The sequence below is a fragment of the Camellia sinensis genome, chromosome 3 (assembly GCF_055761805.1).
Source record: "Camellia sinensis isolate YWXY chromosome 3, ASM5576180v1, whole genome shotgun sequence".
Taxonomy (NCBI): Eukaryota; Viridiplantae; Streptophyta; class Magnoliopsida; order Ericales; family Theaceae; genus Camellia; species Camellia sinensis.
In genome coordinates this window covers 70,527,566-70,541,070 of record NC_138963.1, presented here as the reverse complement: position 1 = coordinate 70,541,070, position 13,505 = coordinate 70,527,566, and the positions used below count along the sequence as shown (strand labels likewise).

The 13,505-nt window shown below is 35.0% G+C and overlaps 1 long non-coding RNA gene across 1 annotated transcript; it reads right to left on the bottom strand.

Annotated features, from left to right (window-relative positions):
• Window positions 1-286: 286 nt before the first annotated feature.
• LOC114273501 (uncharacterized) lies at window positions 287-3,048 on the bottom strand. Its single transcript, XR_014363069.1, has 2 exons — window positions 2,873-3,048; window positions 287-553 (listed from the first exon to the last, which is right to left on the bottom strand). It is a non-coding gene; the product is annotated as an uncharacterized LOC114273501 (long non-coding RNA).
• Window positions 3,049-13,505: the final 10,457 nt, after the last annotated feature.

Below are 13,505 nucleotides of genomic sequence, written 5' to 3'. Positions count from 1 at the left end.
ATGTAATCAATCATCGAAACAGTTTAAGCGTCATTGTCAGGTGGTGGTGGAGGTGGAGGAAAGTAGTGATGGTACACCTGAGTGAATCGCTGGTCAATCTGATCAATGTGGTTACTTGTCACTTTATCACGCTTGCCAGAGTCTACACTGTCACGACCCAAACCCGCCCTTATAGGTTTAGCATCGTAACCGGCCAGTAATCCTGGGATTACCGAAGGCCTCTGAGACAGATTAACATAATAAATAACAAATATACAACGTCCATTGAGCGGTGCAGACTTATATGAGACAGAAAAATTTTAAACTTTTTATATACATATATACACATCGTCCTTACGTCATAATATATATACAGATCAGACAAAAAGGACTTAGCCTCTTTTACAAAATACACAAGACTTGTTTAACCAAACAAGAAAACAGAACTAAAACTTTAAATCACATAGCAACAATCACTTGACATATCCGGAACCTCCACGGGAGGCACAACGGTTGGCTGACAAAAACAAAAAAGAAGGCCATCAACTCTGGCCCTGATCACGCGCCGGCTCACCTACATACATAATATAAACTGTGAGCGAAAGCTCAGTGAACAATAACAGAGTAAAGGGGTTTCAATGAATGAGTCTGTACAGATTCAGAAATCATAATTCAGTTTCATATCAAATTCATAATTTGTCCAGATCAGATACAGACAGAAATCATAAGTCATGCGCAAGCACACGCGATACATCTATTAGCATTAACAGAACAGAACAGAACAGAATAGAACGTATACATGTGAGGTTACGAATAACCAGTTCCATAAAGGAACCTCCGGATCCGGGCAACAGAACAGAACAGAAGCTGAGCCCCTGTGACAGGGCCTCCGGTACGGGTAACAGAGTGTAGATAGAAATAAGTTCCATAAAGGAACCTCCGATACCGGGTAACAGCTAACAGATATCACATGATGCTAAGGATGTCACGAATACATATCAGAAATTGAACAATCATTCATTGTACAGAGCATATCATTTCGGAAAATAAATTTTGTTTTATCACACAGAAAATAAATACAGTTGAACATAACTTTACTAAGTTATTACTCACAGATAGCTGCAGAAGCATATTAGACAGACTGGACATATCAGATAAACCAGGCAGACAATGGCGCGTGACTTACACAAGCACATAACATAAACACATTGAAATACCTTCCTTGATCAAACTTGACTTTTCTAGTCTTTTTCCGTCTAAATAGTCCGATGTTCTACTACGCTGATTCTTTCTCATTCGAATATGCCAGGTTCTTATTTCACATATTCTTTCATTACTAAGCCCTTCTCTTCCAAATAGATTGTTCTTTTACTTGGCTTCTTAAACAATTACCACTAGATCAATGATTTATTCTTCAACTAACTAATCTATGTTGATTGGTAGCTTATTAATCTTTATTGAGTCATAAATCATGTCTAGAATGCCTTGGAAAGAGATGAGAATAAAAATGTGAACTAAATGCAATTTTCCAAAATATGCTGAAAATGGTTCTCCACTCGAGCGCTACTTTGGTCGCTCGAGCGGACTGTAAAATTTGAAAAACTACTGGGAGCTCGATTTTCACGCTCGAGCGAGATTTCCCTCGCTTGAGTGGACAACGCAAATTCTGAAATTCTAAAATTGCAATTGAAGTTCAAATTTGGTATTCAAAGCCTCAAAACATATACTTTTGGTCACAAAAACGGAAAACCATTGTATAATTAAATAAACACTTTCAATTGGAAATCATTCATTCAAAATCATGCTTCAATTGTCCAAATTTAGTTTTAACTCATCTACTCCATATCAAACCCAATTTCAAGCCCACAATTTTTAAAATACGAATTAAACTCTCAAAACTCTTGAAAAATTCATAATGTACGTACAATTGGAACTCAATTTCATGTTAGGACAAATAAACTCAACCCAAAGTAATTAATTTCTAAGTTAGTTTTCATACATTTGATCATAGCTTCAATTTCTCATTTTCTCTTTAATTACATAAAATTGACGTCAAGTTCTTTCTATTTTCCTTGAAATCATGAAATTGGAGTCATGAAACTTCTTATAAATTTTCCAACTAATTTCCATAATCTTAAACTCAACTTAATTTGTAACCTCAACTTAATTCATAATCAAAATATGTTTAATTTAAACAAAATCTTAAATTACATTACATGCATGGATTAAAAATCTAATTATAAAATCAAAGCTTTAACTAGCATTAAGATTAATTCTAATTTTTCATAAACTTGATGTTCATAAAACATTTTCTTTTTCTCTTCAAAATATGAGATTGAATTAATCCAAATCCTTCAAAATCCATGATGTATGCATCATTAGAGTTTCAAACTTGTCAAATTTATTCATGCATGTAACAAATGGAACTTAATCTCATGCAAGATTACAAAATTAAAGTCAAAATAATTGATTTCTAATTTAATTTCCATAAATTGAACATAAATCCATTTATTCATCATCTTGCTAACTTCATCTATTTTTATGAAATTGAACCCAAGTTTAACAAATTTAAGAGATCATAATTCATACTCTTGGTCCTAACTTGATTTTACATGCAAACTCAAATTTAATCTCATAAGTCTTTTTACACATGAATTAAATCTAAAACTTTGAAACTCCAACATGCATGTGAGGATGAACCTCAAATTTATGAAGAATAATAGAAATCAAACTCAAACTAATTAATTCTAAATTAATTTCCATAATCATGAATCTAATTTAATTTCTTGTTCAAAACCCAATTTCCTACAAACCCATGGAATTGGTTCCATAACTTTCTTAATTTCAAATATAAAATAAAGATTCTATATAAATTGAGTATTAATTTTCCTACCTTCGGTTTTAACTTCAAAAGTTATAGTTGATTTCCCGTGGATCTTCTCCTTCTCTTCCAATTTTTTGAGTTTTCCTTTGATTTCTCTACTTCTTCAATCCTTTGGGTCTTTCATTCTCTCTCTCTAGACTCTCAAAGTCTTCCCGCACAACAAATGAATAACACTCTTGAACCCATCAGAATAAACACACTCACACACACCTCACTTCTACACCATGTAACACGTGTGCACACTTGTACAATTCTTTGAGCTCCACCTTAACACTTACATGAACACCCACTCACATAATTTCTATGCACACACACCCACAAATTCTAATTTGCTCCATAATTTAATTTATGTCTAGAATTAATTTAATTAAGCACCACTTAATCTTAATAAATTTTGATTAACACTAAATTAGTTAATTATAACTAATCTCAAATCCCACATAATTTAATTAGTCAAATTGACTTCCATTAGAGCCTAATTAAATATAATTAAATTTAACAATCCGAATCAGATTTTTAATCAAACTCCCAAAAGGCTCCAAATATTAAATTAAACTCATTTCCATCCTCAATTTTGATTTCTTAGATTATTTAATCCTTCAATTTCTGATCAGACTCAAAATTTCGTCAATAAATTACATATTCAAATTGGGCACATCATAATTAAATTTAATTTATAGTAACCACAATCCTCAATCCTTATGACTTAATCAACTCCAATTAGGACTTAATTAATCGAATCTCAATTTCACTAAACTAAATCGAACATTTAATTAAACTCTCAAATGGGTCCGTAATTAAAATTAAATTGATTCAACTTCTCAATCTCACTTCCTTAAGCCATTTGGACCCTTAATTTCTAATTTCGAAATAACTCTTTAATAGAATCATATATGAATCAGATCCCACAAATTCCCTTAAATCCTTAATTAAATTATAATACTCGGCAATTAAATTCCAAATCTCCTTAATTAATCAAGTACTAATCATTATACATGATAGGGCCGTTACATACACGAAACTCACCAAATTGTTGAATTAGTGAGTTCTGAGCGGCGGCAAATTCATCGAACCGATTACCCAATATATTTAACTGATTAGCCATTTGTTATTCCCATTGTAGGCGTTGATTGTACCGTTCTTGTTCCAGCACCAAATAATTAGTCCAGTATTGGGGTTGTTGATTTGGTGGCATGGCATTGTCATTGGGGTCTTCCGGATCAGGTATTGGTTCATTTGCAAAATTAATAGAGCCCAGTAAGTTTTCTAAGCCACCATCTCGGGTCAGTGTATACTCTGAAATTGGTGAAGTAATTTGCACATCTACTTCACCTTCAACGTTGACATGATGCGCTTTGAAAATTTTGGTTAACAAAACTCCAAAAGGTAGTGACCAGCCACTGAGAGTACCGAGATTTGCAACTATCATTTCCTTCAGTAATATGTAGCATAAATCTAATGTTTTTCTAACTTCAAAACAATATAACAAATAAACATTAAAACATGGAACAACATCAAAATGTCCTTTTTTGGAAGTGACATTTTCGATTATCCATCGGTGAAGAATACAAAGGTGGGGTTTCAAATGTCTTGCTTGTAAATTAGTACCGATAAATCAGTTCTCACAAATTATGGTATAAACCTCAGTTACATCACCAACAATGTTAGCTAACTCAGTCTCAGTCTGAAAATGACATTGCAAATCCCCTGTTTGAACTCCAATAATTTGTGCCAAAGTGTGGGGTTTCAATGTGATTATTTTACCTTTCACATAAGAGGTCAGACTACACAGTTCAACTTCTCCCTCAGTAGGTCTCAAGTGAAGGTAAAATAAATACACAAGACGGAGATATGCCTTTTGTGGTAAATTAGTTAAAGGTAACCATCCCATGGTCTCCAGTCTACCAAGCAACAGAGGATCATATTGAGAAGGTAGATTTACCCTTCTCCTGGTAACAATTGGTCGGATAGAAAAATTTGAATAAGCTTGTTCATGATTGTATGTCAGAAAATCAATAGTTGGATAGATCTGCTGTTGTTGCTGTTGTTGACGTTGTGAAGGGTTAGAGGTTTCGCCACGTTCGGGTCTGGCTCTTTTGGTTCTCGACATGACTTATGAAGGTAAGTAAAATGACTGCAAAAGTTAAGAAAAATGTATAAAAAATGTATAAAAGATGTATAGCAAAATGTATGAAAATGGTGTGCAAAAAAAAGCAACAGATAGCCAAATTGAGCCTCTGGTGCTGGTGCAAAAGACAAGCAACAGATAGCCAAACTGAGCCTCGAGTGGTGGATGGTCAGAGTAAAGCCGGTTGACCGGCTAGATGACCTGCCGGTTGACAGGCCGGATGACCTACCAGTTGTCCTTCGTGTCGACCCGTTTTGTGCAGCTCAGCTCTGAAATTGTGAAGCTATTAAGAATATGAAGCTCTGGTTCAAACTAACCTCTTATGAAAGCTTTTCGTCTCTTCTTTTACACAGATATCTACACTGAATTTTTGAAATTCATTGGTTGTCAAATTACTTGAGATAGGTGGTGGAGGAGGTGGTTATATGGTGAAGAAGTTGCTGAAGTTGTTGGAATGAAGATGGAATTGATGGTGTAGTTAAACAAATGAAGTTGCTGACTTATATAAAGCCTCAGTTCCAGAAATGGTCGAAAATCTATAGCTATAATTGCTCTTTTTATTTATTTTTCTTTTCTTTTATCGAATACTGACCACTGGCAATCTGTGGCTTAGTTTTGGCTTTTTTTTTGTCTTTTCTTTTATGAATAGCGACCAACTGACAACCAGCAGAGGAGAGGGGGTCTATTGTATGAGTGCAATTACGGTATTGCTCTTTTCATTTTATACTTACATAGCAATTTGACATTCTATGAAAGAGGGGCAATTTAGTCATTTCATAGTCAAATACATCAATCAATAGCCCCAATAATATGAGCTTCACGGGTGAGGCAGGGTGAGGGATAATAATGAAGCTGAGGAAAACGGTACAACATAAAAGGTTTTTTTTTTTTTATAAAATTGATAAAATTTAACAAATGAAAAAATGTTGATAATGTTTAGTAAAACGTTTGGTAACTTTTTGGTTTGTATTTAAAAAAATTTAATAAATTAGTTTTTGTTAATTTTTATAAAAATGTAATCCCCAAACGTGTTGGTTTGAACAAAATATTTGAAAAATATTAGAAACGTATAGAATAAAATGTTTATTCAGGGCTAAAAAATTAATTGACACAAAAAATAATTGACAAAAATAATTGACATAAAATTTATTTGGAAAAAAATTATTTAAAAAAATTAATTCAAAAAAAAATAATAATTCAATTTTTTCATTGAATTTTAAAAATAGTTTGATTATGACTGTTGATCAAAAATTTCAATTGAGTTGTGAGTTGTGTTTGATTATCAATTATAGGTTGACTTAAGTTTTGAAAACTATTTTCAAAACTCATAACCAAAACTAAATTCCACACACAGTTCAAAACTCAATTCAATACTCTATTCAAAAACCATAACTAAACAATTTTCTACACTCAAATCATAATTCAAAAACTCATAAACTCAAAATACAACTCTATTATCAAATCATATTTAGAAAACTCTACCAAAAGCAAACTCAGTTTTTTTGCTTAAAATTACAATTCAACCAATTTTCAAGACTAGAAGTTCTAAAATTTTTTAAAACTTTTTAAACAATGATGTTCTTTGAATTCCGAATGATTTGATTCGATTTCAAATTTATTCCCACTGTTGATGTATATAGTTAACCCACTTCTTATAAATGTAAATGTTGATCCAACTAAAAAATGGATGGCATGTGTCACATTATTTACGTTTACGTTGAGCACTTTGGTGTTACTTATGTAAACGTCTTTGGGAATGTGGGTACGTTGTTATGTGATTGTTTTGTGAAATATGTGGTCATGTAATTTCCATTGCAACGTCAATTGTGTTATGCGTGATGAATAGTGTGACTTCGGGTGGTGGTTTGTATTTGGGTAGATTTGGTTCCTATGTCAAACGACATATGTCACATTGGCAGAACATACACTTTCAAATGGTAGGTGTGCTTCGTCATTTTAATCTTTCAAGGTAGTGCGGTAAATTAAGATTGATGAACCGATTGTGGGATAACCTATGTCACATCGACATAACAACACCAATGTGACATGGCTTCATAAACTACGGCTTCTCACATAGAAGCCCAAGTGCAACGCACTAAGCAAATGTGTATTATTGGTTTGAAAAATACAAGTTCATGAATTATAACATAAACATGTAATAGTAATATATGAATGAAAGTGGTGTGAAGAACAAAACCAGCTAAACTATCACATGTCAACAATGTGTTGACTTATTAAAATTTGTGATCATTTTGTTTTGCTACATTCTACTATGATAATACGATATTGCTATTCAAAAGTGATTATAAAACTTGGCCGCTAAGTGTCCATTACTATATTAGTTCTTTACATGTCTTTCGGTTGTGGCTCCCTATACGGCCACATCGCCTGCACCTGATTTGACTTAGCTTCTCTCCCCGAGATGGTATCTGATTCTTCTTCGATCTCTCTGGAGGATGCTTAACTGTCGATAGAGATATGATGAAATCATCTTTCGAAAATGATGGTTTGTCAACTGTTGGTATTGGCTGAATGTATCTGGAATAAGCTGCTTGGTACTGATCAACGGTGAAAAATGGTTCAACACATGTACTAAAATCCCTTCCACCATCTGTATTACAACCACCGCATGTGCACATGGGAATCCATTCAGTTGCCATTGGAAACATGAATATGAACAGCTGCCAATGTCTACTAACATCGTTGGAAATGAATGGACCTCGTATATGTTTTTATTTGCTTGGCTAACAATCTACGTGCAACCACTAGAGAACTCCTCCCTTACATGACTTTCCATTTTTGGACAAAGTAAGCCATTCCAATTAGTAGCCAATAATTTACGCTCTGCCCTCATTGCCATTATCTGATTTCTAATTGTATCAATCAACCTAGTGATTGGATAATTACGGGCATCATGTATCCATTTATTGAACGATTTTGCAGCGTTCGAGGTCATCTCCCCATAGCGTTTGCCCCTGTCGACATTTTGAAAACATCGTGACAATGTTATCAAATATTGGGTATTTTCAAATAGAAATTGGGTTTGCAGTGTAAAATATGTACTGACAAGCAAATGCAAGTAGTACATGTAAGTATCGTACAAACCTGAAATATGAGTTGGCCTAATGGTTTGGTGGCATATCTTCCAAAAAATTATTTATCCCAGATTGTCCTGATCCTTTTAGCTTGGCCAAATGGTGTTGAAACAAAGTCTCGGTTGGAGCATATGCACATTTACGCAACTTGGCCATTAAACTAAAATAGACACGATTGTCAACCCACCGTAATTTGTCCCTCAAATTTGCTTGGAGATGTTACAAATAGTATGCATGATGTGCAGATGGGAATACAGTAGGCAAGGATTCGAGCAAGCCGGCATTTCGATCATATACGAAAGTTAATGTTTGAGCACTATTGACAACGTTAGCGAGTTGTTGTAAAAACCAAGTCCAATTTGCAGTCATTTCGAAGTCAACGATAGCGAAAGCTAATGGGAATAAACCTGGGAGTTGTGACAAATGTTACGTTAGATGTGTAATGGGCTTAACCATGTTTACATTCACATGAAGAATTGTTCACATTTCATAGCAACATGGACAATGGTATAAAAATGACATTAAAATGGAAACATATTTTCCATAGGGGAACTCCCACTGTTGTAGTGGACTACTCATAAAGTGTTTAGTGGACATATGATGTGTTACTATATGGAATACTACATTAATTATCATAAGACACGTACCTTTGTTACCATCTTTCCCCATTCCTGCAAGTAAATTGCCTTCAAATCTCCCTTTCAAGAATGTGCCGCTAAGGAACAATAATGGGCGGATATGGTTAAATCCATTAATGCAAGCTTTGAATGATATGAAGAACCACTTAAATCGGCCGATTGACTGCTCGAAATCCAAGTTCACATAACTCCCAAGATTGTACTGCATAACTGCATCGGCGTACCACCTAAGTTAATTGAATGAAACATGATAATCACCATACACTTCGCCTCTTGCCTTCTCCACACCTAACCAGGCTATGTGGTAACTAACAATCAACCCATACTCTTGTTTGAGGTTAAACACAACGTTAGTGGGACATGTAAGCGGCTTGTCACGCACTCGATCACCAACAACATTGCAAACCAATTCAGAGTTGATTATACTATTCTTCTCAGTGCGAACAACAGCACCACAATTATGCAAGTTGTTAAACCTCATTCCCCACCTTAGCCTCGGGCATGAGCATTTGTATAATCTTGTTTTGCTAAGTTGCAGTATTGAATTTTTTTGACTTGTCTTAATTAGAATGAGATTTTTGTCTTGGTTTGTACTTATGTGAAATTTACTTGTTGAGTCTTGTTCTTTTCTGGTGAGTCTAGCCGAGGTCACCTTAAAGCCAAAACCACCTTGAAACCACTTTGGTCGACCTCTACCTTCGCCCTGGCATATTGGCTGAGATGTCATTTTTTAGGGCGAGGTGTATCATCAAGGCCGAGAGGTGTATCATCTAGGTCGAGATGTTATCTTTGAACCCAAGTGATCTTGTTCTGGATTGGTGCGACCTAGACCGAGGTGTGGCACATCTAGGCCGAGGTGTGGCACAGCTAGGCCAAGTGTTATCCGTCCTAGCCGGGATCATAGATATCTCACCTACCGGAGCCGATGTTTTCACCCGATGTCAGTACCTTGTCAGAGCGCCATGCCGCTTTACTTGTTAAACACCCTTTCGCCATACTTTGTCTGGTCTGTCAGCCACCTTTTCGGGGAGAACCAACTAGCCTTCGCCATGTGTCCGAGCTGAGTGTTAAATCAGCCGGTAGTGAGTAGAACCTATCATTTTGTATCATATCCTTGCCTTGTAGAGAGAGAAGCTCTAGGAAGAAGAAGAAGTTTTGGAATGAGAGAGTGGGCTTTCGAGCTTGATTCCTAGAGATCGAACCGTTAGATTCGTGCATTAAGGTTAGATTCTTGACCTACCCTTGTTGTTCTTGTTAATCATCGAGCTGCATTGCATGAACGAACGTGATTTGCAAGCCATGCATTGATTGAAAGTTTGGTTTTAGAAAGAGAAAGTGGCATTCATGTGTTCTTGAATAAAAGCCTTGTTTGATCCGAAAGTTTGCATTAAGATTCATGCTTATGTGTTTGTTTTCATAAGATCTTTGAGTATGGGTACCCAGGTCCATGTTTTTAAATTCATAGCATGAAGTTCTAGATTTCGTAGTGACAAGTTAAGATTGAGCATTCATGTGTTTCATGTTCTTCAGTAGAGGGAAACCCAGATTTTCCCGACTTCATTTCCTTGAGCGTGGCCACCGGGACCACACCTCGGCAAGAAGGTGTGGGACCTCGGCAATAGCTTGGTTGGTACCCAACATGTTTTTCTCGAGAGGAGAAATAGTGTTTTGTCTCGGTTCGACTTAGTTTTGAAGGAATGTCGAGATCATTTGCATCCATGAAAAGCTTGTTTGAAAGTGCATTCAATAGACTTTGCCATGTGTTTGTAGGACTTGGACTCTCGTTTGACCCTGACGTTGAAGAACTATGTTAGTGGTATTTTTAATAAAGTTATGTTATAACGTTTTGATAAAGCTTTGCCTTGTTTTGATAAAAGTATTTGTTAAGCATGAATGATATCCCTATTTTATGTACCAAGTACAAACTCTGTTTTGGATGGCAATGTATCAAGTAAGCTTTGTTTTGATGTCAATCTTTGAAAGTCCGTACGTGCCAGGGGACTTTAAGCATTTGTGGCACAAGTCCGTACGTGCTAGGGGACTATAAGCATTTGTAGCACAATCTTGAAAGTCCGTACGTGCTAGGGGACTATAAGCATTTGTAGCACAATCTTGAAAGTCCGTACGTGCTAGGGGACTATAAGCATTTGTAGCACAATCCTTGTTAATGTCACCCATGAAACTTAAAAGACTTTGATTGATGAGGCTCGACAGATTTGTTAGATGAACTCGATTTATCCCACGTTTGTCATAAGCTATGATTATATATTGTTTTGTTAAAGATCTCGGATGTCATACATGCAAACCCTTTATTACTTGTACCATTCACTGAGTATCCAAGCTCACCCTCTCTATATATATGTAGGTGATGAGCAAGAAGGCGGTGACGCCTAGGTGTGACTCGCAAGCTTGTTTTGGGTTTTGTTTATGTCGGCCTAACTTGTATTCATGTCGGCAGTCTTGAAAACTATGCTTCTCGGCTTTTAATGCTTGTAATTTACACATGTCGGCTGGAGAAGCCTTTTGATCAAGATGTAAAAATGTATTTTGTGCTTCATTTCTATTTGTATTCAAATTGTAAAGCTATGTAAAGATGTATGCCATTCCACTTGACTTATGCATCGCTCTTATGGACCACTTGTAATTTAGATTATTGCTTCCGCACTTGTGAGCCCTATATATTTATACTCTGATTGTGTGCGTGAATTTTGAAAGTTGGCCTTCAGTAATCTCAGATTACTGGCCATCACGACACCAAACTACTAGGGGCGGTTTGGGGTTGTGACACAAATACAACCGAACGTAACACACACAAGACATAACAACATTGCAGATGTGGGTTAACATTACAATCTAATTGTAACGTCATCGAAGGCTAATGAAAGTGTGCCAATGGATGGCTGTAACATTTTCCATAAACCAACAACATTTTCATATTCAATTAAAAAAAATAAAAACCCAGTAAGTTTGCGAAACATAATGTGACACATATGTAAACACTGAATACAACAACGTCACAACACAAATTCAAAGACAAATATAACCGAACGTAACACACACAAAACATAACAACATTCCAACATAACAACATTCCCAAATGTGGGCTAACATTACAACCTAAATGTAACGTCATTGGAGGCTAATGAAAGTGTGCTAATAGATGACTGTAACATTTTTCATAAACCAGCAACATTTTTACATTCAAATAAAAAATTAATAACCCAGTACTGTTGCAAAACGTAATGTGGCACGTATGTAAACACTGAATACAACAATGACACAACACAAATCTAAAGACAAATACAACTGAACGTAACACACACAAGACATAACGACATTGTAGATGTGGGTTAACATTACAACCTAAATGTAAAGTCATTGGAGGCTATTGAAAGTGTGCTAATGGATGGCTGTAACAGATTGTGAAAGGCATATCAGATAATATGATATTGAAAAAAGAACAATCGGCAAACACATAACAACAAAACCCTTCAATTGCAGAAGCAAAAACCTTACCTCCTTCCCTCAAACACTTGGAGTCCAAATCAGCAAAAGCAAGCAACACAACCCCCAACCTTGACGACATCATCACCCATATCTACATCCAAACCAGCAACATTATCAAAATCCACTGGAATTCGCGATCAATGCGACATTCAATCCCACGGATGAAGCCTACACAATCCACTTTCCTAAAAGTCTCCAAAAACTTAATAGGCTGAATGATAGAATAACCTATAATATGGAAACATATAAAGGGTATAATAGTACACTAATACCATTTAATTACAACTCATAGGACCTTGTGGAACACCTTCCTATCTAAATAGGACTTGAAACTCCATAAGAAACTACACAGGACTTTATATTAGATAAGTTCTCCTAATAGGACTTATAAATAATTTTCCCTATTTATTTTACATATAAGTATCGTAATACATGAATTAACTTTAAATCACATAATAATTTCTTAGATATTTTTCTATGCACATATTTTATCTTTTTTCATCTACTCTCAAAGAAAAATATTTATAAAATTAAGTGCTATGTTGTTCCCCTTAAGTGACGCATTACGCTTTTCTTCAAGTGTTTCGAAAAATGAGCAAGGGGTGCCACATTGATGCTTGGGTGTAGTGAAAAATGGGCAAATGTTTTTGCGTTTTTCTAGACGAGCACAGATAAAGAAGCTAGTCCAAGATTATAGGTTTAGGATGGCCACATGGAATGTATGAACTTTAACTAGTAAGACTATGAAATTGGTATACAACAAAAGTAACCTATGGTGATGAAAACTAGTGAAGAAAATAAATTTTGTCACTAAACAAGAATAATTTGTGAGGAATTTATAAATTGTCACATTTAATAAAAAAATAAAAATAATAGGTGACAAAATTTATTTTTGTCAATAAATACTTCCTTTTAGGTGAGGAAAAATTAAGTTTTGTCACCAAAAATCTTCCCGCTAATTTTTTTGGGTGGCGCCAAAATTTTGGGACTTTTGGTGAGAAAAAAATTTGTCACTTATTATAAAATTATTTGTGAGGAATATATTTTCTCACAAATAAATTTTAATATTTTTGAGATCTTTTGGTAAGGAAATAATGTTGTCACCAATTTTGGTGCGAAAATTTTGATGTATTGAGCTGCAATTAAAAAAAAAATAGGGTATTAATTTTTTTTTACCCATTTTCTGTTTATCATATATCTCTCTCTCAAAATAGGGTATTAATTTTTGTTTTGCCTCTTTTCTTCTCTCTCTCTCTCTCTCTCTCTCTCAAAAC